General features: G+C 43.8%; 1 protein-coding gene across 16 annotated transcripts in view; it reads left to right on the top strand.

Annotated features, from left to right (window-relative positions):
- The window catches only part of ATXN1 (ataxin 1), a 399,625-nt gene that overhangs the window by 338,530 nt on the left and 34,554 nt on the right, over positions 1–26,541 (top strand). Inside the window, exon 8 of one of the 16 annotated variants that reach the window (XM_027128421.1) lies at positions 8,728–8,779. The exons of the other annotated variants lie outside the window; for them this stretch is intronic. The gene's annotated coding sequence lies outside the window, so the exon portion shown is untranslated. The remainder of the gene's footprint in view (positions 1–8,727; positions 8,780–26,541) is intronic. 16 annotated transcript variants of the gene reach the window in all.

The raw sequence follows: 26,541 nt of genomic DNA, 5'->3' as shown, positions 1-26,541 counted from the left end.
TTGACAATCCAGGAGCTTTCCTTAGTACCCCTTTCTCCTTGGTGTTCTTCTGATATGGTGTTGGGGTCTGAGCACATCTGGGCTCTGTTTATTGGGGGCGGGGAGCTGTCCTGGCTTGATCAGCCTTTCTCATCCTCTGTCCTCTGTGGCATTTCTGCCACGTCTCCAGGTATGTGGGAGAGTGGGTGCCTTTTCTCTGCCCGCCCAAGAAGTGTTCTCGGGAAGCAGAGTTAGCAGGGCTCACTGCTGCCACGCAGGCCGTCAGGCTGTTTGCAATTTCTGCAAAATTCGGCCGTTTTCAGGGGTTCTGGCTAATGCTCTGCTCTGCTCTTTGCCTTGGAAAAATAGAAGAAAACACGCAGGTTTCACCAAAGGTATTCTATGTGGAACAGATGTATTTCTCTTCTTTCAGAGTTTCTTCTTCAGCAGTATTCCCATAATATTTGTGTGCTGGGGTGTCCTCCTTTTATCCCATGCAGCAGCTTATCTCCACGTCAGACAGAGGTGGGAGCTGCTCATCTTTAGGGCACATTCCTAAGCAAGTAGCTTGAACTATTTCAAGCTGCTTGCTCACAGCATCCTTCCAATACCGCTAACCCGTGGTAGCGTGCCATGGTTGATGCATCGCCATTTATACCTCTTGAGAACGTTTTCTCTTTAATTGATGCTCACTTGGACCTATGATATTTCATTAAGGTCCAGAGGTGCTCATTAAAACAAGCATCGAAGAACGTGCTAGAGGTGCCTCATCACTATGAATCCAAGGAAGGGCTCTGTGGAACTTATTATAGGAGGCATTTATAGATTGTTAAAGGATTAGTGTTGTGCTAAACCATTTTCAGGTTAATCAGTTGTGGGAAACCAGATTTGATGTTTACGCCGACTTGCACTATGGTTTTATAGTAAGAAAAGTTGTTAAGCTCCTGTTTCTTCTAATACACCTTCTACCTTGCTAATGGACTGTACTCTGCAGTTTGGCACTTAACCGAATATGATTTTGTCCTCTCATTTTGTTATGTGCGAGCCGTACTTTTTCCAACTGGTCCGTAAACTCCTTTTTAACAGGGATACGGTCTTTTTTTTTTTTTCCCCCTGCCCCCGCCCTAATAGCTGATGGTGTCTTCTAGGTGCAGAGCAACTTCTAAGGAATTTGTTTATCGAGTGATTGCTACTTTGTTCAAGTGTCATTTTGATGTTATCACATGGTTTACGTCATTGTGCTTCATGTGCAGTGTTGTCTGTTTGTAGACAAACACTGATATTACATGTCGATGTGTAACTAGGTTGTTATCAGCAATAGGAAGAGCGCTACAAAGTTCATATGGACAGAGAGGGGATAAGCAGGCCTAACCTGGGTATGTTGCCATTAACCTCATGAAGAAGTGGCTTCCAAACCGCCTCCCGGAATGGGCTGGATTCATCTACCCAGAAATGCGGGTAGGACTGATCAAAAGTTCTCTTTGTCATTTACCCTTCACTTACCTGTTGCTAATAATTGCCTTTTGCTGGTGCACATCAACATTCCCATGAGGCAGATAGAAAATAAAATAACAGTTGTATAAATGGAAAAACCAAGGCACAAACAAGTAATGTTAGATCCTTTTTAAGTGGTGGCCGGATCATCTGTAAGTAGAGCTGTACTGTCAAGCCGTAGTGGATATAAGAATACATGTGATGGTTGCAGATTTCCAGGACTAGATTGGGCCTTAAACAGAAGTGGCTGAGGTGGCAAGACCAGGACATCCACTTGGGCCTCTTGTCCAACATCATATCACATGCCCCCTTCCTGCCATAGAACGCTCTCATCCCTACCTTCTCCACTGTAGCCCAGCCACATTTTCAGAGTCTTGGCTATTAAATGCTACCATGAAAGAGTGAATGGGTTGCATACGTGGGCCCTCAGCATCTCAGAAATGACAATTACTGCCAGCCATTGCCAAATGGAATCCACTTTCTCCAAATGGGCAGGTCCGGGGCTAAATGTATGATGGACTCAATGGAGTTACTGCATTTCTGTGTTGGAGGGATTTACCTCTTTTGCAGTTTCTTCCTAGCTCACCCATCTCTTCCACCTGTGAGTTTCTCTCTCATTCTCTCTCAACTTCTTTTTCATTCTCTTCTTTCTCTCCGTACCTTCTGCTTCTCTTAATTGCCTTTCTCTTCTGTCTCACTGGTACGGCCCTGGCTCTGAGGAGGCCAGGGACGTGGGAAGATCCAGGCTCCATGCCAACCTTTCTTCCAAAGCACAGCCTTCTTCTTGGCATTCATTGAGATGCTCAACTTTCTGTTTTTCTAATAGTCCTTCCAGTTTTATAAAAGAGAAGTAGGTCAGGTTTGCCAAATGCCTTGACTGGTTGACTTTAAGAAAATGTGATTTAAGAAAATCTGTATCAACAATATTATGTAGAGATAACTGGCTACTGAATCTGGCCTGCCCTGGATTTAATCAGACAGAAATTTTGCAATATCACGTGGTCCAGCAGAGAAAGGAGTCAAAGAAATGTGTAAATTTCTGGAACCTCTTTAGACACCTGGGATTAAACCAAATTAAAACACTTCTGTCACTTCAGTTTAAATATCGGTGCTTTGAACAGCAGATCAGCATATTGTATATCTTTTGCTATCACGTTTCCTCTTACCTGACCAGCTGAAATGGGACTCGTGTTAATTAGAAATATTAACATCTGCAAAGATCATAAGCGTTTTTGGTGCAGCAAATCCTCTCGTATTCACACGTGCTTAGAGAAAGTCAGAAGCATAAAAGGAATGTAATGCCATCATGTTTAGTTCCCGTATTAGCTCGTATTTAGCATATATAGGTGCCTGAGTGACATTCATTTGTAATTAACAAAATATTTGTGTGCAGTAGGATACTTTTACAGTGATTATGGTTCCTTCTTGTGAGTGAGTGTTGTTCTTAGAGTATAGTTTATACCATTCATTTGCTTTGCAAAACCATTCTTTCCAGGTAGTGTGAACGCAAATTGAGCCCAGTTCACTCAAATTTGCAGTATTTCCCTGATTTCTGAGACTCTAGAATGTAAGCTCCCAGCATCAGGGACTCTGCCTTACCTGCCATCACATCCCCAAGCCTGCCTCTCTGAAAGATTCCAGCTGCTCTGGATTCAGTCAGTACTTGCTGATTAAGACTTAGCTCCATTAATTTATATGCCAAAATTACTTACCAAGGGCTTTTGACAATTAGTTGCAAACTGTACTGTAAGGTTTTTCCAGTTTTATTTGGTCTTTAACTAGTTTTAAAAAATAGTTGATTGCATCGTGTAATTCGGATTACATACAGTGTTCAGTGAAAGAAAGTAGAATTTAAAACTGTGTATTCAGAATTATTGTAATTCTGTAAATATACATGGGTAAATGTGAGCTTTAAATGTGTATATACATTATATATATTATATATACACACTATATATTTTATGCGTATACATACCAAAAATAATCAAAATGTAAATAATGGATATATCACGTTGGTGGGGTTATGAGCAATTTTTCTATTTTTTAAGTTTCTGTATTTCTCAATATGAGCACATTTTATTTTTAGGTCAGAAAAAACAAAAATATTTTAGTTCTACATTACAAATATTAGTTTTGGTGATAACCTAGACATCTGGAAAAAAACTTATTTCTTCTCTCATGGCTGTCTCAACTTTTCTTAAGACCATCTTTGTGTGCTCGTTCTTTTTAGGACATTACTCAGTTTTTAATGTTTGCTTTGTTACTCAGTTTTTAATGTTTGCTCTTGAAACTTTATAAAACCAATAGGAAAGCAGTTTCAGCAGCTTCTGTTCTTTAATAGAGCTGTACCTTTCAGAGCTTTGATGGTTATTAGTGAAGAAAAGAGCGGACCCAAATGAAAACCAGTTGCATTTAAAAACTGTGTCCGGCAGGGGTAGAGGGGTCGGGTAAGTGATTAACGCGGTAAGAACGGCTCTTCCGGAACTTGACCGTGGAAGCAGCAGCCCCGCTCTTCTCCATCTGGGTTGCCTGGAGCATATCATTTAACCTTCTGCATCCGTTCTCTCTTCTGGACATTATAGTATTCATAATACCCACCTCGTGCAGGATTCCTGCAAGGACCAAGTCAGATAATCACGTGAAAGTGCTTTGAATGGCAATTACGACACCATTATCACCACTGACATTATTTCCCTGTCTAAAAAGGTAGAAGAGGTGAGATGCAGATGGTTTCTTTATCTTGGCACAGAAGTCAGGGAAATCCAGGTTTTTTCTGCTTTGCCCTCCAGCATGACAAGTCAGAAGGTAAATATCAGTATTGCTGTTCATAACTAATAGCCTCATAGTTCATGACAGGCGGTTTCTTGGTTTCCGTTAGCATTTCAGAGACCGTTATACACGGCAGTCATCCTTTGCAGAAGAAGGGAAAACTCATTTTCCAAAGCAAATAGTCTCCAGTAAAGGATTCAGTCCTGGTGGAATGAAATAAAGAAGGGCAGTTTATCTTTAAGGTAAGCTAGAATTTGAGCAGACGTTGGAGATTATCAGAGATGCTTGTGGAGGGTGGAGGTTACTGAAGACTTATGCCCTTTTGTACATCTTTAAATGTCTGTAGTTGCTGAGAAGCCAAGAGTGAAACAGTAGATGCACCCAAATGTTAGAGTTTAACCCCACCTGTGGGCATTCACCAAGTAAGTAAAATTGATCACGCAGTGCAAGACTGACTCTGCTGCTCCACGGTGCATGCCTTTTATTTGCAAGGATGCACATTGTTCTTCCAAACTTCGGGGCCATATCTAGGGGACAAAAGAACTCTGTTGGATATTGGGTTTATTTGTCCATGGGAGTAGGCAGAGATATTACTGGAGGTGGAGCAAAATAGGCGAAACCACATATTGCCCATCCCTCTGTTACAATTTTTGTTTTGAATATTTTAAAATAAGAGGAGTTTTAGAAGACTAGGTAGACAATTTGAAATTACCGTAACATAAAGGGGGAAAGCTTCCTTCTATTTTTAATGACCACAGCGTGATTTGTAGAAGTGAAGATTGTAGGCTGGGGGTATGCGGCTTCCCCAGGTAAAAGCAGTTAGTTTATTTTTTCTCATTAATTGAATTTACTGAGTTTTGTCAGTTTAGTAATAGCCGTTAGTTTCAGAGGGTTATTCTGTAAAAGCACCTGGGAGTGTGTTTTACAGCTACAGTGTATTCATTGTCTTGCAAGCATATTGAAATAAATATACTTTTTTTTTAACTTTCAAAAAGACTTTATTGTTTCACTTTGTGTAAGATGCATAAAAAGCAGTCAAGCTTATAGAGTCCAGCACAATAGCTACATAAACCCCTTGGTCCCAACAAATATTCACATTCTTATTCCCCAAAGGAGCTAGTGATGCAACACTAATCTGAGGCTGTGGGCCTCATGGATGCCATTAAAGACAGAATTTTTAGGGCCTGTCCTAATATTCTCTCAAATTAGGGAAGCCTCTCATCTCCAGCATAAACTGTACTTTATTTATTTTTTAAACATCTTTATTGCAGTATAATTGCTTTACAATGGTGTGTTAGTTTCTGTATAACAGAACTGTTAGTAGCTGTATAACAAAGTGAATCAGCTATACATAAACATATATCCCCATATCTCCTCCCTCTTGCGTCTCCCTCCCACCCTCCCTATCCCACCCCTCTAGGTGGTCACAAAGCACCGAGCTGATCTCCCTGTGCTATGCGGCTGCTTCCCACTAGCTATCTATTTTACATTTGGTAGTGCATATGTGTCCATGCCACTCTCTCACTTTGTCCCAGCTTACCCTTCCCCCTCCCCGGGTCCTCAAGTCCATTCTCTATGTCTGCATCTGAAATAAAGATACTTTTTTAACATTTCAGATACTGACTCATCCCCCAAATTTGAAAATCTTCATTTAGCCCTCTCTAAAACATCAGTGCAAATTAATATAATTTTATAGATTAACGTACTAAGATGCAGATTAAGACATGTGCCAGTTAATGAACAAAACAGGAAAGAATTTCTCAAGTCTATTCATTCCTATGCCTCTTTACATTTTTTTTTAAAGTTTATTTAATTTATTTATTTTGGGCTGCATTGGGTCTTTGTTGCTGCACGCGGGCTTTCTCTAGTTGTGGAGAGCAGGGGCTACTCTTCGTTGCAGTGTGTGGGCTTTTCATTGCGGTGGCTTCTCTTGTTGCGGAGCATGGGCTCTAGGCACGCGGGCTTCAGTAGTTGTGGCAGGCGGGCTCAGTAATTGTGCGCAGGCTCAGTAGTTGTGGCACGTGGGCTCAGTAGTTGTGGCTTGCGGGCTCTAGAGCGCAGGCTCAGTAGCTGTGACGCACAGGCTTAGTTGCTCCGCGGCATGTGGAATCTTCCCGGACCAGGGCTCGAACCCGTGTCCCCTGCATTGGCAGGCGGATTCTTAACCACTGCGCCACCAGGGAAGCCCTCTCTTTACATTTTGTATTGTTTAATATCTTATTCCTTGAGTATGTGTGATTTGGGATTAGATGTGCCAGTTGGAAAACCTTGGAGGTTCAGAAATTCAGATACATGTGAAATGTAAAACTACTCTCATTTAACAGATACTGATGGGCATATAAAATAGAACTTCCATCATCTATCTTTAGAAGTAGAAGATTAAACAGAAGTGTAATTAATTTGCCAACACTGCTTCCCTGATTGAGACATTTATCAATGTTGATCTTTAATCATTAGTTTCCTTACTTGTAAAATGAAGTCTATTATGACCTCTAAGGTCTATTTGTAACAGGATTAGGTGCAGTTCCATGCCATCCCCCCAACACACATACACAAAGGCTAAGAATATTAGACATTTATTTTTCTCTCACATAAAAGGGGTTGGGAGGTAGGATTCCAGGACAGATATGGCAGCTAACCAGGCACGGGGACCCAATCCTATCTTTTCTGTTTTGCCATCCTTTGTGTATCTCTCATGTACAAAATGGCTGCTTAAGCTCCAGCCTTTACATTAGCATTCCAGGAAGAAGGAAGGGAAAAGAAAGGCCACCTTTTCCAAAGATACTTGCAAGAGGTATCATACCACATTTTTGTTGACTTCATGTCAGCTAGAATTGAGTCTCAGTACACCTAGCTGCAAGGGATGATGAAGATAAGCCTTTCAGCTGGGCAGAGAGATGTCCATTCAGAATCAAGGTTTCTACTTCTAAGAAAAGTGAGGAGAATGGATATTGGGACGAGCGATGATTAGCCACAAATTTTGAGCTCAGAAGGGCATGATTTCACATTTCTGGGAAAATTCGACCTATGCAGTCAAATTTTAGTGTATACCAAGTGTATAAAATCAGGCAACTTGAACCATATGCCTTCATTGGCCTTGCCCCATTTTTTTAAACCTGAGATTGTGTTTTCAGGCCCAGATCAGAATCCTTCGGTTGATTTATGCATCAGAAACGAAATCTTTCCTGCAAGGTGCGATGTCTATAAACACAGTCACTCAGCAATTTAGAGCTGCCCCATCTCTCCCCCGACCTCCCTCCCCAGGGTCAACATACACGATGTTATCCCACACTGTCAACACTTCACATGATTAATAGTGACAAGGAAATGTGTGCTTTCCGTGAGAGTTGCGTGCACCTGCTAAGGTTACTAACATTCGCAGCACTGTTGTGTTATGCTACATGGCTTGCCTGTTAAAACAGGCATGGCGGCCGAGGAGGGCAGGAAGACTCCCCCAGGATAACTGAGAGAGAAAGTCACTAAGAGTTACAACTCTCTGGTTTGGACTGAATGCGTAAGATCATTCTTGAAAGTCAAAGCGAAAAAAGAAATCACACGTTTGTACTTTTTAAAGTCAGTCCTCCATTTTAGTAGCTAATTAAAACCAGGACTCTTCTATTCTGAGCCAGAACCTCCACAGGATGTTTGTGACTATGTTACACGTGGGATGCTTGGAGGTTTGGGTCTGTTTTATTCCGTGCATTTATATTTTTAAGTGTCTCTGAGATTCTTGATCAACCCACAACATCCAGGAGTCGCTTTTGTTATATTCTAAGTCCGTTTGTGCTCCTGATTATAGCAAAGAGGTCAGCTCATAGGATGCCAGAGCCCGAGTTGAGCTAGGTGGAGGGTTCTGAATTGATGTGGTATTGCTGTGTGGTATAATGTGGTTTCCTAGGAAACTGCCAGTATCTGGCTAGCCTCCAGGAAGACGTGGTCAGGCAGGTGGAGGTGGTGGTAGAATTGTCATTATTGCTGTTGTTGTTGGGGTTTTTTTTTATAGATCTTTATTGAAGTGTAATTGCTTCACAATACTGTGTTAGTTCCTGTCGTATACCAAAGTGAATCAGCCATATGTATACATACGTCCCTATATCCCCTCCCTCTGGAGCCTCCCTCCCACCCTCCCTATCCCACCCCGCTAGGTCATCACAAAGCACCAAGCTGATCTCCCTGTGCTATGCTGCTGCTTCCCACTAGCTAACTATTTTACATTCAGTAGTGTATATATGTCGATGCTAGTGTTTTTAACAGGCAGACATGTCATGAAAACTCACCGCAAAGGTCCCCTTTCCATATCAATAGGGAATAAAAGGTAGACATCTGAGTTTTTTTGTTTTTTTTTTTTAATGTTGCTATTGGTCTGACTAAGATTTAGCTACAAAAATACACATGATCCCTGATGCTGAGAAGAGGTCAGAATGAGTTGTAAGTCAGGGGAACAAAGAAATAAGCGGACAATAATTTTTTTTCACTTTGGTGTAGGTGGGGATGGTGCACACGGGGGACTCTGAATGGACCCATCACAGGCAAGTATGTAAGTGGAGATGATTAATATCTAGACTCAGACAGAAGTAATTCTACACCAGTGTAGAGAAGCAGCAGGAAGTTTCTCCAGCAGGAGGAAGGGAAGGAAAAGAAAGCGTAATTATTAAATATGAGATCATTTCAGGTTTTTTGGATGCAGTAGGATTTCCATTGTCTTACCTAAACGCTGCTTGTAAACAGTTTGCAAGTTTGAATGTACTCTTTGACTGTAGTCAGTGCTATGAATTGATTAGAATTGGAAAACCGATGAGAAATAAAATACTTTGTCAGAGGTTTTCTAATTATGTTGTAATTTTCTTCCAGTAACAGATCTAGGGAGGTTAAGCCCCTGTAATGTCATTTTGATGTTTCTCTAGTATAAAGCAGAAGGAAGAATGAGCACTTTGAAAACCAATAAGTGCAGTGTTAGCCCTCCTTGTTATACTGTTTTTAAAAACTCCATGCTGGGCTTTCCTGGTGGTGCAGTGGTTGAGAGTCCGCCTGCCAATGCAGGGGACACGGGTTCGTGCCCCAGTCCGGGAAGATCCCATACGCCGCGGAGCGGCTGGGCCCGTGAGCCATGGCCGCTGAGCCTGCGCGTCCAGAGCCTGTGCTCCGCAACGGGAGAGGCCACAACAGTGAGAGGCCCGCGTACTCCAAAAAAAACCAAAAAAAACTCGGTGCTGATTTACGACACACCTGTGTTTTCGATCCACAACACGCACACCCCTAGCTTCGCACCATCGTGCTGGGAAGATTCGGGCAGTAATCATCAGTCATGCCCTCTGTCCCCACTTCCTGATGGGAAGCTCTTTGAAGGAGACAAGGCACCAGGTCATATTCTACTTCATATCCCATGACCCTATTCTTCCCAGTCCATACAGTGTTCATTGAATGATCTCAGTGAATGGATCACTTTCTAATGAATAGTGGACTGTAAGTAGAAGGTAATACTCATGAACAGCGTGGTATTCATGCAGTGCCACACGTTTTGTTGGGCTATTGGGGGATAACCATGCCTTTGTCTTACAACCTAAAAATATCCAGAACTTTGGCATGAAATCATTTCAAAAATGGTGCCGCCCCTTCCCCGACTTCATCAACTACAAGGAATTCAACTTGGGGAGTTATTTTTTGTAAATAAGGTACTTCTGATTGTCTGACTTCAGTTTTATCAGCTGCCCAAGGGCCAGTGTGTTGAGTGTAATTAAAATACCAGGAGGTCTTCAGTCATCATTCGAGATCCACCTTTAATAGACTCTAGATGGTGGATTTAGTAAACTGAACAGTTTTAAGCTCTAAGCTTAGAAATTAAAGCCGTCTCCTGCTGCCAAATGTGTTGTCTCATAATCAAAATGATTTCTAGGGCCTGCTTGATGTAGATGCCCCGAGAAACTCCCACTGACGTGGCCATGTCAGGTTGTCACTGTATTTCACAGTCACTTAATAGAGAGATTTCACCAGATGTCATGACCCTAATATTTATCCGTTAACTCTTGTTCTGGTACTTATCTCAGCAGGCCCCCCAATTACATCGTGTCACCCTTTGCCTGGGGAGAAATGAAAAGTTTACAAACTCCTGCCTCCACTCCCCACCCCAAGTGAATCCAATAAACAAACTAGAATGGAGAAAGGAGTGGCTAAGAGGAGGGAAAAATGGGTAAACTTTGAGAATGCAGTGAAAACGAGCTAGTTTTAAATGGTGGAGGTGGAAATGTACCCACCGGTTTTGCTCCACTTTAAAAATCTCAGAAAGAACTCTGTGTGGAGGAGAAACTTTGCCTTCTTCTGTGGTTAGACTGTGTTGAATAGATCAATTCACATCAAAGAGCATCAATTTTTGCTAATTTAAACCCTGGCTTAAGTCCCATTTCAAACTTTATTTACTCATTGTGGAACCTTGAATTGACCCCGAATTTTGTTTCGCATCTTTCAGTGGCACGTGGGGCACCAGGGTAGCCCAGTCAGCAAATATTATTAAATGCTCAGGATTATGATGAGACGTGATACTTAGCACATCATGGAATTGATTTGTGTAACAAATATTTAGCGTGTGCCTATCGAGTATGTGTCAGGCACTCTGCCAGGGCATTGGGGTTGGGGAAAAGAGAGACATCTGCTTGCCCTCAGGGATCTTAGAGTGTTGAGGTTTTCTGTGTCTTTCCACTTGTAGTCCTGAAGCTGAATGGCCAGCCGACATCTAATAAGCATCCATTTTTCCAGAAAAACTCTGTTAAGGATGAAATAATGTAGTAAGCGTGATGAGAAGAATAGGCAGGGGCGGGATGGAAATGGGGGAGATAACAGTTACAAAGGAATTACACACATATATGTTATATAGCTCTGTACTTGTACCTACAAACCATCTCATTTAATCAAATGTTATGACAACTAGGGGAGTGCTTACCTTACATGAGACTTTCCATATAAAACACTAGCGTGTAGTAAGTGCTTTATACATATTAACTATTATTCCTACTTCTTGTTAATACATTGTAGACACTCAATAAAGGCCTGTTAGTGAATGAATAGGGGATGAAATTAAGTGCTAGAATTTAAGCCTGGCCATAAACTGAGTCTAATATCTATATGAGTAGAGAACCTTGTATAGTATGCGTGAGAGTAAGATTTTCACGTTATATCCTGACACAAAAGTGATCTGAAATCTTAGTTTAACTGCATAGGCTTCAGACATGTTTCTCTATCCAACAGCACCCTCCATTTAAAAAAAAAAAAAAGACAGCAGCATCTCCAAGATGCTGCTGGCAGGAAGAAGCAAGGAAAGTGTCCTTCTGTTTCACTCCAGAGGGGAAAGGTGATAATAGGAGAGGGACCAGGCAGGAGTGAAGTGATGATGATGGTGGTGATGGAGGCCAAGGCAGTGGGAGGGGAGGGTGGGAACCAGGACCAGGATGAGAGAATGTGAGCCTGTGAAGACAGGGCTAACACGTGGACACTTGAGTGACTTCCCGGGAATGTCTCCCGATGGCAGCGCCATCCTTTGTCTGAAGTGCCCAGACTAGAGCTAGCTTCTTGCTTTAGGGGCGTAATGCTCCAGATGTTTACAAATAGTTTTGAGAGCCGGGCCTCGGATCCTGTCCACTCAGGAGATCTAGTTGCGCTGTTTCTCCATCGCAAGCTGATTAATGATGGGGTGCGGCTGGGCAAGAACGGCCTCTGTTGCCTTCAGTTTGTGCATTGGTTTGAAGCAAGCTTTAGCAGTTCTGCAGGGTATGAGGTACTGAAAGTCTGCAGGAAGTCTGACTTGGCCAGCTTATTACAGGGAACCTAAGGGCATCCACAAGTCAGACCAGGAAGGTGCAGGGTAAAGGAAGCCATTGAATTTTCTAGAGTTGCCCAAATTCACCAGGTAATTATGCAATGTGATACTGCTTTTTTTTTTTTTTTTTTGCGGTACGTGGGCCTCTCACTGTTGTGGCCTCTCCCGTTGCGGAGTACAGGCTCTGGACGTGCAGGCTTAGCGGCCATGGCTCACAGGCCCAGCTGCTCCGCGGCATGTGGGATCTTCCTGGACCAGGGCACGAACCCGTGTCCAGTGCATCGGCAGGCGGACTCTCAACCACTGCGCCCCCAGGGAAGCCCAGATACTGCTTTCTTATCGCTGTGGGCACACAGCGTCAGTAAGGTGAAACACTTTAAGTGAATGATTCCTAGGAGTCCAGAAACATTGATCCTTTAGGATCAGAAGTTCCTCACTCAAGTATGGCCTCACAGGAAATTCCAATATAAGGATTCATGCAATGAGTTCAAACTGGGCAACTGAATTGTGGGTCTGACATTAAGACAACAGGAGGAACGGAGGAGGAGAAATTTGGGAAGAGAGAGAACAGTGGAATCTTCTGGGAGTAAAATTTATTCTTGAACATTAAAAACAAATCTACAAGTTAAAGTTAAGAGTCGTCTTGTTTATACCCTCGATGCTGTAATGTCCTTTTCGTTAATTTGTTTATACAAGCTTTAGGGGCCAGTTACATTTTTTAGCCCACAATCCACATTTACTCCCAGAGTGCTGCCCTTGAGACAATCCATCAGCAATTTCCTCAAGGCTCTGGAAAAGGGGTTAAAAGGCTTAATTTAAAAGGTGGGTGTGTATGTGCACACTACGTTTGTTTTAAAGAGATCTTAAATGCTGTAGAAATAATTATCCATGTGCATGAACCAGAATAATTAATACCAAATGGTGCAGTATCCTTTTTGTGTCCTGTTTCAGAACAGAACTTGAGTGAAACATTAAGTTCTATCTCCTCTCTTTTTCCCCCACATTACTCCGGATTTTGTAATCATCACTAGTACCCTATTGGCTATGAAGTTAATGTCCCTGTATAGAGCCATCTTCCTAACCCTTCTAGCCTCTTGGATGTTTCGTGGCTTTGGGTATTACACTACTTGCTTTCCATAGGGGCCCAGAGAAATATCAACTATTGATCATTTTAATGACCTAAAATAAATGCCTGTTGTAAATGTACAACAACATTGAAGAAGCTGCCAGCTACATGCAGCCTGGTCCCTGGGAGTCATTTATCTTAGAATAGGTAAAGACATTCTCACATGCTGGATTCAAACCTCTTACCTTGGTGGGTTGGTCCATCACAAATTGACAGGGCTATTCTAGAATCCAGTTTTCGACTTTAGGGAAGGACTCCAGTGATGTGTTGGGATGATGGAGACAGGACTGCGTGTGCCTGTGTGTGTGGAGCGGGGAGGGTGTGATCCTCCACTGTCTCTCTTCAAATGTAAACCCGCGCGATCATGTTACTAATAACGATTTGCATTACCTCTCACCGAGTTTACCATCCTAGGAGTTTTGAGATTGGCTCAAGGGCTCCCATGAATGAGCCCGAGGCTTAAAAATCCGTTGACGAGGGAGCAAACCACAAGAACAGTATTTTCCAAGAGGTTTACTTCCCTTGAATTGAAACCTAATCGTGTTCCCTGGCTCTCAGGGCACTTGTACAAAGCCCATCTGTTTATTCAAGCACTTGCCTGATGATGTGGGAGGCTCAGCCAGTATAATCCCAGGCATGAGGTTTCCAAATGCTGAATATGTTATTCAAGGACATTATTTCCCATTGACATACATAAATTCAAAATAAGATAATCAATGATGCAAATGTAGCCATTAAATACAGGACCTGGAGAACACATTCAAGATGTCTCCTAGTACATATATCCATTCTCCTCCTTTAAAGTAGGACTATAAAACAGTTCTTTTTGAAGTCATCTGTGGTCATGCAGTTTAATCCAATGGTCATTAACCCGGATTCTGAGTCAGTATCTTTTAGAAGCTCACCAGTGCTTCTAATGTTCAGCATGGACCGAGAACCACTGGTCTAACCAGTGGCCTTTCTTAGTTCGTCTTACTCAGTTTCTCAGCTCCATTTAATAGAGTTAATGTCTTAGTTATCTTCCACCTTCTTGACCACCTTTCCTCTGTTGAGCAAAAGTGGTCAAGAAGGTGTTTGCTCTCCTTCCTTTTTTTTTTTTATTTTTTGCGGTACGCAGACCTCTCACTGTTGTGGCCTCTCCCGTTGCGGAGCACAGGCTCCGGACGCGCAGGCTCAGCGGCCATGGCTCACGGGCCCAGCCACTCCGCGGCATGTGGGATCTTTCCGGACCGGGGCACGAACCCGCGTCCCCCGCATCGGCAGGCGGACTCTCAACCACTGCGCCACCAGGGAAGCCCTCCTTCCTTTTTTACTGTCCTCCTTAATGTATCTCTGTCAGCCTCAGCTTCCCTCTTGGGCTGTTAATTAGCACTGCTTCTGAAATCCTGGTGCGCTCTCTGTCCCTGCAGTGAGTCTTGGCGGGCAGAGAGCCATGTGACACTGAATGAGTCTTAAACTCGATCCTCTCCTCCTCCAGAGTAACATCCTTCCTGTTTCATTCATCCGATAGCATTGTGCCCTTCTTATTCCCACTTGAGCGCTCTGGATTCCTTTGGCTTAATTCAGTCAATCACTAAGCCTTCCTATTCTTCTCACCTCTCTTCCACACTCACCGTTGCTCCTTTAGCCTAGGCCCCGGGAACCTCCTGCATAGGGAGATGGGCGTGGAGGGAAAAGTGTAATGGGGTAGGAGTTGGAGGGACTGAATTCTTGTCCTGATTCTGCATTTCATTAAAACACACAACAAGGGGGGCTTCCCTGGTGGCACAGTGGTGGAGAATTCGCCTGCCGATGCAGGGGACGCGGGTTGGAGCCCCGGTCTGGGAGGATCCCACATGCCGTGGAGCGGCTGGGCCCGTGAGCCACAACTACTGAGCCTGCACATCTGGAGCCTGTGCTCTGCAACAAGAGAGGCCGCGATAGTGAGAGGCCCGCGCACTGTGATGAAGAGAGGCCTCCGCTCGCCGCAACTAGAGAAAGCCCTTGCACAGAAACAAAGACCCAACACAGCCCAAAATAAATAAATTAATAAACTCCTACCACCAACATCTTCTTTTAAAAAAAAAAAACACAACAAGGTTATATGACCTTGGTAATACCCATGATGTCTCTGGGTGTCAGTTTTGCCACCTATAAGTGTATGAATGGAATAACTATAAAAAAATATACACCTATGTGGAATTTGTATAAATTCCATATTGATTTGGGTTTCTTGGCTCTAGGCTGAAACTAGCATTTAAGGATGCTGATGAAAAAGATAAAAAGAGACGGTATTATACCCCATTTCACAGTCGCACACAGCCCTTTATATTAGTTGATTCCATGATTCCTGCTCTCTGAATCTAGACCTCTGGAATATCAACACTAAATGCATATATATATATATATATATATATATATATATATATATATTTTAGTGTGCTTCCTGAATACTGTCAAAATTTTGTTTCCTTAAATTTATCTTCTCCAAAATGTTTGACAAATACTTAATTTAAAAACCAGCTTGCTGTCTTTGAGCTACTGTTAGAAGAGAAACCTGCTTCAAAAGAAGTTTGTACATAGTTAGTATGCTAGGATTTAAAAAAATCAGATAATCTAGGGTAATCTGCATAAGTGATGTGCTTTCCCCCAAAGAATGGCAAGCAGCTTTCTTGGTCTCATGATGATTCTTTAGTTTTAGAACAGTTCACACTGTTCTCGGTAGTTTACAAAATGAGAAACTGAGGCCTTGTTATGTAATCCACCTCCCTGCCAAGGAAAATTGAAAAGCGCTTTACCAACAATTATCTGGGCCTTGACTGCAGAGTCTAAAAAAAGTATTCATTGAAGGGCAAAATATATCACCATTCCCAGAACACTGCCAACAGCAAAGAGATGATGCTGGGAATTAAATACAGCCCTGTTTCGGTTCACCTTAGCTTTGAAACTCAGTGAGAGAGAACAGTGGAACCTTTTTTTCCACTGAAGGCCAATTTAGGTCAGAAAAACATACATGTTGAAACTTCTAAGTCAAGAGGATGAGGAAGGAAGAGGTAAAAAAGTCCATGACCTGTGCATTTGGTCATGGATTGGTCCCCGATTCTTTTGTCCAAAGAGTGGACACTGTGGGCAAGAAACAAAAGAGGAGGAGGGGAGGGCTTCCCTGGTGGCGCAGTGGTTGAGAGTCTGCCTGCCGATGCAGGGGACACAGGTTCGTGCCCCGGTCTGGGAAGATCCCACATGCCGCGGAGCGGCTGGGCCCGTGAGCCATGGCCGCTGAGCCTGTGCGTCCGGAGCCTGTGCTCCGCAACGGGAGAGGCCACAACAGTGAGAGGCCCGCGTACCACTAAGAAAGAAAAAAAAAAAAAAAAGGAGGAGGGTGATCACTTCTTGGGTGTCTCCGTGTGTCCAGAGATAAGAAATCTAGCTATATGCTTTATTTGCTCTAAGTGGCATAGATGTAAGCACGAGGTTTCGAGGCAGCGTGCCTGTTAGTTATTTTGGCGTGGTGATGGTCAGAGCTCTCAGGAAGGAGAGACGGGGGGTCCCAGGGAAGGAGTGAGCCTGATCAGCGGCACAGCCAAGGTCAGCCCTTCATCTGCTGTTTCTAAGGAGTGGTGTTTGGAGCTTGTGGTGCTTATAGTCACAGGAGAAGGCAAGAGGGGGTAGCTCTAGTGGTCAGTCTAAAGGATGGGTGAGGACTCATGGAGCAGAGAGGGAAAAGCCATGCCCTTCTCATCAGCTGAGGCTCCTCTTTGCCACCAAGCTCATGCATCAGGGTTGAAACTGCTCTTTTTTGTTTCTGAACTTAGAAGAGGCTGCTAGGAGAGCAGCAGATGCGTCACCTGTCACTAAGAGTAGGTGTTCCTAGCACTGAGGAGTGTGGAAGGCGGCAGCGAAGCACCGCTGCGGTTGTCCGTGCGGTTGAATTACCACTGCTTGGTGCCCTGATACAGGGACTTCGTGTCAAGGTCATGTAGAAGGACAGTGGCATCCGTGGACAGCAAAGTGGGCTGGATTCTGCTCTCAGCCACCTGAAGCAAGCCTGGATCAGGCCAAGGGAAAAAGCTGTGGACCTGCCCTCTCTTTTATGCAGCCAGTTAGAGGCAGTGACGCTATACACAACAAGAGGTCTTTGCCGAAGGGAGGGAGAAGGAGGAAAGCCGTGCGCACTGTGCGCAAGGGGATTTGGAGACTCAGGGTGCGCTGAAGTCAGATGTGTTACAGGACAGAGGGGCGTGCAGCTGGCAGGGTGTGGCGACGGAGGCTGTCTGTGCTCCTGACTGTAAGATGTAAGCTGAGCAACATGGCCGTGGCTGCACGGAGCGTCCTGCTTATCAGAACTGGGGGCCTGACGTGGACGAGTATTTTTTGTCCGTGTCACAGGCCAGACAACGTCAGGCCCCAGCCAGCCAGGCTTTCCTCTTGACCTAGAGGCTGGCCTTTGAGCAACTCAGGGCTTCTGGCAGCGCTCTGCCCCCCAAAATCATAGGAAATTATCCTGTAAACATCTCAAAAAAAAAAAAAAACGCTCGATTTTGTTTTCTGGGAAAAGCATGGTTTAATAAAAGCAAATTCCATATAGGCTGACAAATAAATTTGGAGCTCAGTACATTCATAGGTTGTTCTGGAACTCAGCATTTCATTTGTGTTTTTCTATAGTTGGAACGTCTGTAGGCTTTCGAAACGGCATGCGTCTGGCTTTATGGTGGAGGCCCTGCTGTATGTCAGGTACCGGGGTGGCGGGTATGTTAATGAATGTGAACTTAGGGTCTAAGGGGTGACTCTCAACCTAGGAGGAAACTTCGGATGCCTGGTCCCACCCTAGGCTTTATGACATGGTGGGCTTGGGATGTAGCCTGACCGGCAGGATTTTTTAAAAATGTCCCCAGATGTTTCTCACATGCTGCCAGTGCGTCTGGTGTAGTAGGTTCCCAAACTTAGCTGCTGGTCAGAATCACCAGAGGAGTTTTAAAAAATATAGATTTTTGGGTCCCAGCACGGATCTGCTGAGTCTTGGACAACGACAGGGAATGTGTATTTTTAGAGTCACAAGTGTTTCTGATAACCGGCTCAGGGAGCCCTCACTGTAATGTATTCATGTACAATTGTGATCTAGAAACGTAATGCTTAGAACAGTTGTAATTTCTTTTTTCTCATAGACAAAGCTATTTTTCACTCATTTGGATAATGGCCAAGCGTGTTTGTGGTTGTTTTTAATGAGACTTTCACAACGTTCTAAAGCTGCCCACCCCCCCCCCCACCCCCCGCAACAGCTCTCCCCGTTCTCTGAGCTCTTTTCCCTGCCACGTTTCTGTCAGGGAAATTGTTTTCTGCCTTGTTAAAATAATCCCTTTTGAGGGGTATATTTTCTTAGATCCCCACAGCTAGGCACACCTACCGCCCTCCTCTGTTACTGAATCTGACTGTAACTTTCCCATCATGCTTCTGTTGAACCACAAAGCCAGTCTTCGGGATGTGTCTGGCTATGGTCATTTCTGGTCACCTAAAGATCTCCCACCATCCTGAGCGTTCACCACGAAGTGGTCCTGGCAGTCAGTGTGGGTAAGCTTGTAAATCCATGCATTTACTTAAACATCTTCCACACTGTCCTTGAGGAAAATTTCAAATCAGCTGTGAAACAGGAAACAAAACCCATCCGACTAAAGCGTTAACTCCTACCTGACTGTTTGCGGCCTGGGGAAGCCTCCCAGGCAGTTCCCTTTCTGACTGCCTGTTGAGAGCTTTCTGTGAAGTTCTCAGGAGCTGACACTTTGTATATTTTACTAACTAGGTTTATGATGGGTTCATCGTATCATTTACCTTGGAAACATTATTAATCGACTCAGTGGCTGCTTTCCTGCTGGCTTTCACCAGGCTTCCCACCACCCCATGAGGTAACCAGAGCAAAAGGGAAGCAAACTATAGATTTTTCAAACCTACAGAGCAGAGAAAGATCCCAATTTTTGAGACATGTTCTTATGAAAAAAATGAGTGTATCAGACAGGGAGATCATATGTCTGAAAATCAAAGGGGTGCATTTTTTCTACTTAACACTAAGACATTTCTAATGGGAGCCTCTTTTATTTATATTTTTACTAATTTTAGGAAAAGCCTAACTTATTTTAAGAAATTATCTCAGAGTGAAATAAAAGCCTTTCTTTTTTTCCCATTTCCCAATCTAAAGTACACTCCATGAGAGACCAGGAATGTAGTGGGGTCCTCAGCACATATCTGGGACTGTCTGTAGCCTGCATCGTGAAATCAGGGAGTGCTGATGGATAGGAGCTGAAAACACTGAAATGAGGCCTAGTTTCCCTTCACTCTGTTGGAATTACATTGTAAGGAAAGTGTATTGATCCTACATTCTTCAGTCTGAAGCAGAACTATAAAAAAAAAAAATCAATCGGGAAAAATAATAGATTTCCTAGAAGAGGAACACCAGCAAAACTCAAAATGAAAATGCTTTGTGGCAAATAAGGCAAATACTGAAGAGTATTCTGACCATTTCCATCATCTTCTCATAATTCTAAAGGAAAAGAAGTTACTATGGATATAGTTCCTACTGAACACGAGGAACATTTCTTAGCTAACGTATCGCATGCATACCCTGTGCTTGGGCACTGCACTAAGTGCTTAATATACTTAATCTCATTTAATAGTCACCGTAACCCTGCAGGGTAGATCCTGTTATTATTATCATTTTAAAATGAGGATGCAGAGCCCTGGGTTAAGTAACTTGCTGTGATTCAAGGCCCCCCACCCTATACTCTCCTATTAAGTATGACATAGATTATCTCCCAGAAGCCAAAGGTAAAGTCTAGTCCGTTTTGGGCATCGGGAACAAAGGCCAAATTCCTTACTCTGTGGGGGGATGGGAAAAAGAAAGGGACAGGTGTGACTTTTTTCCCTAATGATTGAGACATTTTGAAGAAAGATCAATACCTCTAGGGGAGTGGTAAGTGGTTAAGTGGTAAGGAGTCATCAGAATCAATGCTGCTTTAGACCTGGGAAGATGGTGCAAAACAATGGCCCCAGTGTGGAAGCAGAGTGTAGATGCTGGTTTGAGAGGGGTGATAAGGGGAAGTTTGAAGATGCCTGACAGGCAGTTGGAGCTGACGTTCAGGAAGAAGAACGTATTCGGATTTTTTGTGAGAGACGTTGCACTTTCTCCCCATACATCGTCTTCTTTCATCGCACAGCAATCTTTTGAAAACATTATCATCATCGTTCACGTGTTACAGATGAGGAGACGAGACGGAGGCTCAGAGAGGGGAACTACCTTTCGAGGCCACGGTGCTCGTGAAGAAAATGGGCTTTGTGGTCAACAGGGCACCGACTTACTCTTTTGCATTTCTGTCTGTCCATTAAACATTTTATTGCCTGTTATAGATTACAGTCATTCGATGCCTGCAGCCTCCCGCAGCATTATGTGTTGCCTTTCATTTGCTATTAGGGTCTTAACTAAAATAACTGGCCATTTTTTGTGCGTTTATAATGTTGCAGAGATGCTCATGAGGGCATGGGTATTCCAGAGAGGTTAAACAGAAGGAGGACTGATTTAATTTGTGATGAGTAATTGTGTCTAAAATGGGTACCGTGCTCCACGTTCAAATAAACCAGAAGGCTTCTATTGATACTGCAGGAAGACACAACAGATAATACGAACACCTCCAAATTTAAAGCATGAGTGCCTTTGAATTTTATTTTGGAATGTAGATGCGATTGATCATTTGTTCTGCAGGCAAGGCTTTAGTCCAGTTAGGGGGAAAAAATATCAGTGCACTAGTATGGATTATTTTCTAGAAGAAGTTTTAGAGACTTAGTAAACTTTCTGAGCTGCTGAGACTTGAAATTCCTCGTTAGCGGAGGTGAAGCAAGGAACCTTTTAGAGACTGTTGTACCCAGCGTCTTCACTACAGTTGAGTGGCACGTGTGTTGCATGAAGTAACCCAGGAAAGAACTCAAGGGAGGCAAGTGCGTGGTTTTTTGTTTTTTGTTTAACCTCAGAGGCAGTTATTATATTTATTATACTGGGCAGCAAACAAACCTGCCCCTTAGCTCTGGAGGAAGAGATCTTCTAAGGCTAGAACCTATACAAACATCCTTAAAAAAATAACCCAGGAAGGGGGGGTGGACAAATTAGGAGTATGGAATTAACAGATACAAACCACTATACATAAAATAGATAAACAACAAGGATTTACTCTATAGCACAGGGAATTATACCCAATATCTTATAATAACCTATAATGGAATGTTATCTGCAAAAAAGCAGAATCACTATGCTGTACACCTGAAACGAACACAAATACTGTAACTTAGCTATACTTCAATTAAAGGAAAAAAGCCTAGAACAAAGAGAGTCAGTGCCTCTACTTACAAGATATACAGCAACAAGGAAGACCCATAGAGAGTTGCCTCCCTGAAAATGCCACATACACATTCATTGCTGATTACACAGGTACTAATATCCACTAAGGCGCTGCTTGTTTTGTGATGGGTCAGGGAGTTGCTTGGAGTCGCAGGGTCTTCCAAGTGTGTGTTTTCAATACAGGTGAAAATATGACCCAAGTGAAGGAAGCGGGGAGGGAGGGCCCTTCTCAGGAGGGAATTGTAACGTCAGCGGCCAATATTTATAGGTCCTGCGGTGGGCCAGGCCCTGGTCTATGTTCTTTGAAGGTGTGAACTCCCAACAAGCCTACATGGGCTGAGTACTGGTAGTATTCTCACTATAGAGATAGGGAAACTGAGGCACGGCCGGTGGGCGAAGGAGCCAGGATTCCAACTCTGGCAACTAGAATCCCACTCCTGTGCCCTCAGCCACCTTAAGGGGAGGTCATTTGATGCCTGGAAGCGGTTCATTGCCGGGGCAGCTTTCTATGAGGTTCTCCAGCCTGCGTGCTGGGCAAGGCATTGTTGCATGCTGTTCCCTAAGAATCCCATGAAATAGAGCTTATTATTATCTCTGTTTTCTTAAAGAGGAAACTGAAGATTAGAAAGTTGAATACCTCCCCTGAAGTCACCAATCACCAAATGCCAAAAGCCACGAGTCTCTCCCAGGTCCCTGTGACATCAAAGTCAACCATCTGTGGATTGCCCAGCAGTAAGAGCTATGGCGTAAAGCGTGGGCTGTCTCTTAAGTGTACAGAATAAGCAAAGCCTGTCTCCTTAGTCTTTGACCAGCTCTTCATCATAGCCTCCCTTCATGGCGTAGGCAAGAAGTCCTGCCTGGAGCGGGGGATTCCCTTCTTCCCAGACCCGAAATTAAATCAAAGAAGCTAAAACCGTCCCTGACATTTCCTGCTGAGTGCTGTCTGCTTGACAGTGTGCCACATTCGGAGGGCAGCGGCAGCCTTCCAGGGAGAGTGTAAAATGTTCTTATTGAATGAATACCTGATTAAGTTAATGGTGCCGAGCCAAGGTGAGGAGGGGTAATTTGGCAGCCAAATTTCTGGCAGCTCATTCAGCGTCCTTAATGTTCCACCAGCTTCGTGCTGGGCTGCCTGTGAGCCCCGGGAGGGGCCGTGGTAATTAACTCAGCGTTTTGATTGAAAACAGCTGCAGGGAGCAAGTCATCCCATTGTCCGTTTTGCTGGTGATTGGAAACGACTCGGGGCATCTTGGGCTCCACTGCGCAGCCTCCCTCTGGAGAAAACAATAGAGGTAGAGTGTAGGTTTCCCACTTGCTCTGCTTTTCAAAATGAACCATTCATCTTTTGAGGGTCAGAACTCAGCCACCCATTCAGGGAGTATGAGTCATACCCCTGGTTTTAAAACAAACATTTATTTCAGAGAGAATTCTTATCGTGGCTGATCTTTATAAGCTCATCTCTCTTTCTATGCTTGATTTAGGCTGGTTTCAGTAAAATTGCTGTCTTTGTAAATACATATTCCTTCCAGTAAATCCAAAGACGGTCAGCAGCCTTTCCTTGGGATTAATGCGAGGACAGTCTGGACAGAGCTTTGGAGAATGGGATGCGGATTTTTAGAGGTTAAAGATGTGTCGCCCACATCTTTAAAAACATCTCCTAGGGTGTGCTCTTACTTCTTGCTAGGGGAATTATCTGGGGGTTCATAATCTCACATGAGAATCTGTGCTAGAAATGGAATCTCTAAGGGCAGATGCTTTTCAGATACACAGTATTTTATGTCTCTCTGTCATGAGTTCCACTTTTGATCCAACACTGTACGATCACGTCCAAAAATTTAGAAGAAGATCCAGAAACACTTTGCCTTTTAGTAGCCAACTTCTAAGGGAGACAGAACAGCAACAGACACAGGATGAGAACCGTCAACCGATAAAGAAAGGACAGCAGCCCTAGAATCCCACAGGGTTATGAAATTCAGTCTGTATCCAGCACAGGGAGTTTACAGTCTAATGAGACAGAGGCATGAAAATAAGTATAGCATACAATGAACACATTATGTAAGTGCTGGTGAGCCTGAGAGAAGGAAGGGCTGTGCAACATTGCAGTGGTCTTGAGTGGCTTTGTCGAGATGTTAGGAATGATTACAAAAGAAAGTCGCAGTCAGGGGGGCCGTGATGGGCAAAGGCATGGAGCCAGCGGCAGTGTTAGCCTAGGTGGGGATTGCAGACAGTTAGAGGATGGTGTGTATGTGATAAGATAAAGCATGGTCTTAAGCAGCACAGAGGAGAGGGCATGGGGTTGGGGTGGGGAGAACCTAAAATAAGTGACCTGGGGGGCTTCCCTGGCGGTCCACTAGTTAAGACTACACCTTCCAACGCAGAGGGTGTGGGTTCTGTCCCTGGTTGGGGAGCTAAGATCCCACATGCCTTGTGGCCAAAAACATAAAAACAAACAAACCAACCCAGAAGCAATATTGTAACAAATTCAGTAAAGACTTAAAAAAAAAAAAAATGATCCACAGCAAAAAAAAAAAGAAAAGAAAAAAAAAAAAAAAGACCTCGAAGATAGGTTAGAGCCATGGTTCTCAAAGTATGGTCCCCAGACAGGTAGCCTCCACGTCATCTGGGAAGTCTGGGTAGGAGAACCTCTGGGTTAGAAAACAAGCAGCAAGGGGCATTGTGCAGGGGTGGTGGCTGGAGTGGAGAGTGTTCAGATAGAGCTGAGGGAATCCACGTACCCAAAGGCCTTGAGCCAAGTGTGTTTGAGCTGGAACGGGACACAGCTGCACCCATCTGTTTATGGATGATCTAGGGCGCCTTTCATGCTGCGCCGGCAGAGTGGAGGCCTTCCGATAGACTGTGCTGCCTGCAGAGCTGAAAATATCTACCGGGCAGCCCTTCACCGAAGTTTACTGACCCCTGATTTAGCAGGTGGGACTGACATTACCTGATGATGGAGCCAAGGGGAGAACACAAGGGCAGCGATATTGGCCAGCCTTCTGTGTTGAGTGGGCAGGGATGGGATAGTTTGAGGGTGGGGTGCTGCCTTCCGTGGGTGTTTCTTAACTTTTTTCCAAGTATAATTGATTTACAATGTTATGTTACTTGGTATACAGCAAAGTGATTCAGCTGTACATATATATACATTCTTTTTCAGATTCTTTTCCCTTATGGTTTATCATAGGATATTGAATATAATTCCGTGTGCTATGCAGTAGGACCTTGTTGTTTATCCATTCTATATATAATAGTTTGCATCTGCTCATCCCAAACTCCCAATCCATCCCTCCCCCACCCCGCCCGCCTTGGCAACCACAAGTCTGTTCTCCATGTCTGAGTCTGTTTCTGTTTTGTAGATAAGTTCATCTGTGTCACATTTTAGATTCCACAGATAAGTGATATCATATGGTATTTGTCTTTCTTTTTCTGACTGACTTCACTTAGTATGATAATCTCTAGGTCTATCCATGTTGATACAAATGGCATTATTTTGTTCTTTTTTATGGCTAAGTAATATTCCATTGTATATATGTACCAGATCTTGTTTATCCATGCATCTGTTAATGGACATTTAGGTTGTTTCCATGTTTTGGCTGTTGTAAATAGTACTGCAACGAACATTGGGGTGCATGTATCTTTTCAAGTTCCAGTGTTTCCGGATACATGCCCAGGAGTGGGATTGCTGGCTCATATGGTAGTTCTATTTTTAGTTTTTTGAGGAACCTCCATACTGTTCTCCCTAGTGGCTGCACCAAGTTACATTGCCACCAGCAGTGCAGGAGGGTTCCCTTTTCTCCACAGCCTCGCCAGATGCTTCTTAACTTCTTATGGTTCCCAGTTCTCATTGTGAAAATGCACACAAGTGTAAGAGCTTAGAGACACCCCAAAGTCCAGCCATGGAAAGCGGGCTAACTCTAGCAGGTATTTGGGGGGATCCATGTAGCTCCAAGCAGAACTTTGGGGGAAGGGGGCACTGTGATGTTTAAAAACAAAACTGCAGTTGGTTTGCAAACTTTTAAAATCATGATATGTAATTTAAGTTTTTTCAATTGAGATAAAATATATATAACATAAAATTTACCATTTTAACCGTTTTTCAGTCTATATTTCCGTGGCATTAGGTACATTCACATTTTTGTGCAATCATCACCACTGTCCAGCTCCAGAACTTTTTCATCATCCCAGACTAACTATATACACACTCAACAGTAACTCCGCATTACCCTTCCCCCCAGCCCCTGGTAACCTCTGTTTACTTTCTGTCTCTGTGAATTTGCCTGCTCTAGGTGGACCACACACAAGTGGAATCATATAATATTGGTCGTTTTGTGTCTGGCTTCTCCCGCTTAGCATAATGTTTTGTAAAGATTTATCCAGCTTATAGTCCGTATCAGAATTTCATCCTGTGGTAAGGCTGAATTATAGTCCGTTGTATGGATATACCCCATTTTCTTTGTCCCTTTCTCTGTTGAGGAACACAGCACAACCAGCTTGGACTGTCCCAGGCAGGCACACAGCATCCTCTGTGATCTGGAGGAAGTACTTCCTCAAAACTCTGGAGAGGGGCTTCCCTGGTGGCGCAGCGGTTGAGAGTCCGCTTGCCGATGCAGGGGACACGGGTTCCAGCCCTGGTCCAGGAAGATCTCACATGCCATGGAGCAAGTAAGCACATGCGCCACAGCTGCTGAGCCTGCGCTCTAGAGCCCAAGAGCCAGAACTACTGAGCCCATAAGCCGCCATTACTGAAGCCCGCGTGCCTAGAGCCCGTGCTCCAGAACAAGAGAAGCCACCGCAGTGAGAAGCCCGCTCACCACAATGAAGAGTAGCCCCTGCTCGCCGCAACTAGAGAAAGCACTCGCAGCAATGAAGACCCAATGCAGCCAAAAATAAATAAATAAAAAATAAATTTGTTTTTAAAAAAAAAAAAACCGAACGACTCTGGAGAGCCAGATGATGGAGCCCAGCCCTGTATTTGGTCTGTTGGGTTGTTCAGCCTCCACGGGGCCTTGGGAGATT

This window comes from Aethalodelphis obliquidens, unplaced genomic scaffold (assembly GCF_003676395.1).
Source record: "Aethalodelphis obliquidens isolate GAN/ISIS:26980383/991018 unplaced genomic scaffold, ASM367639v1 scaffold34, whole genome shotgun sequence".
NCBI classification, from domain to species: Eukaryota; Metazoa; Chordata; class Mammalia; order Artiodactyla; family Delphinidae; genus Aethalodelphis; species Aethalodelphis obliquidens.
Note: the sequence above shows the minus strand (reverse complement) of the source record. Positions and strands in the feature narration are given on the sequence as shown.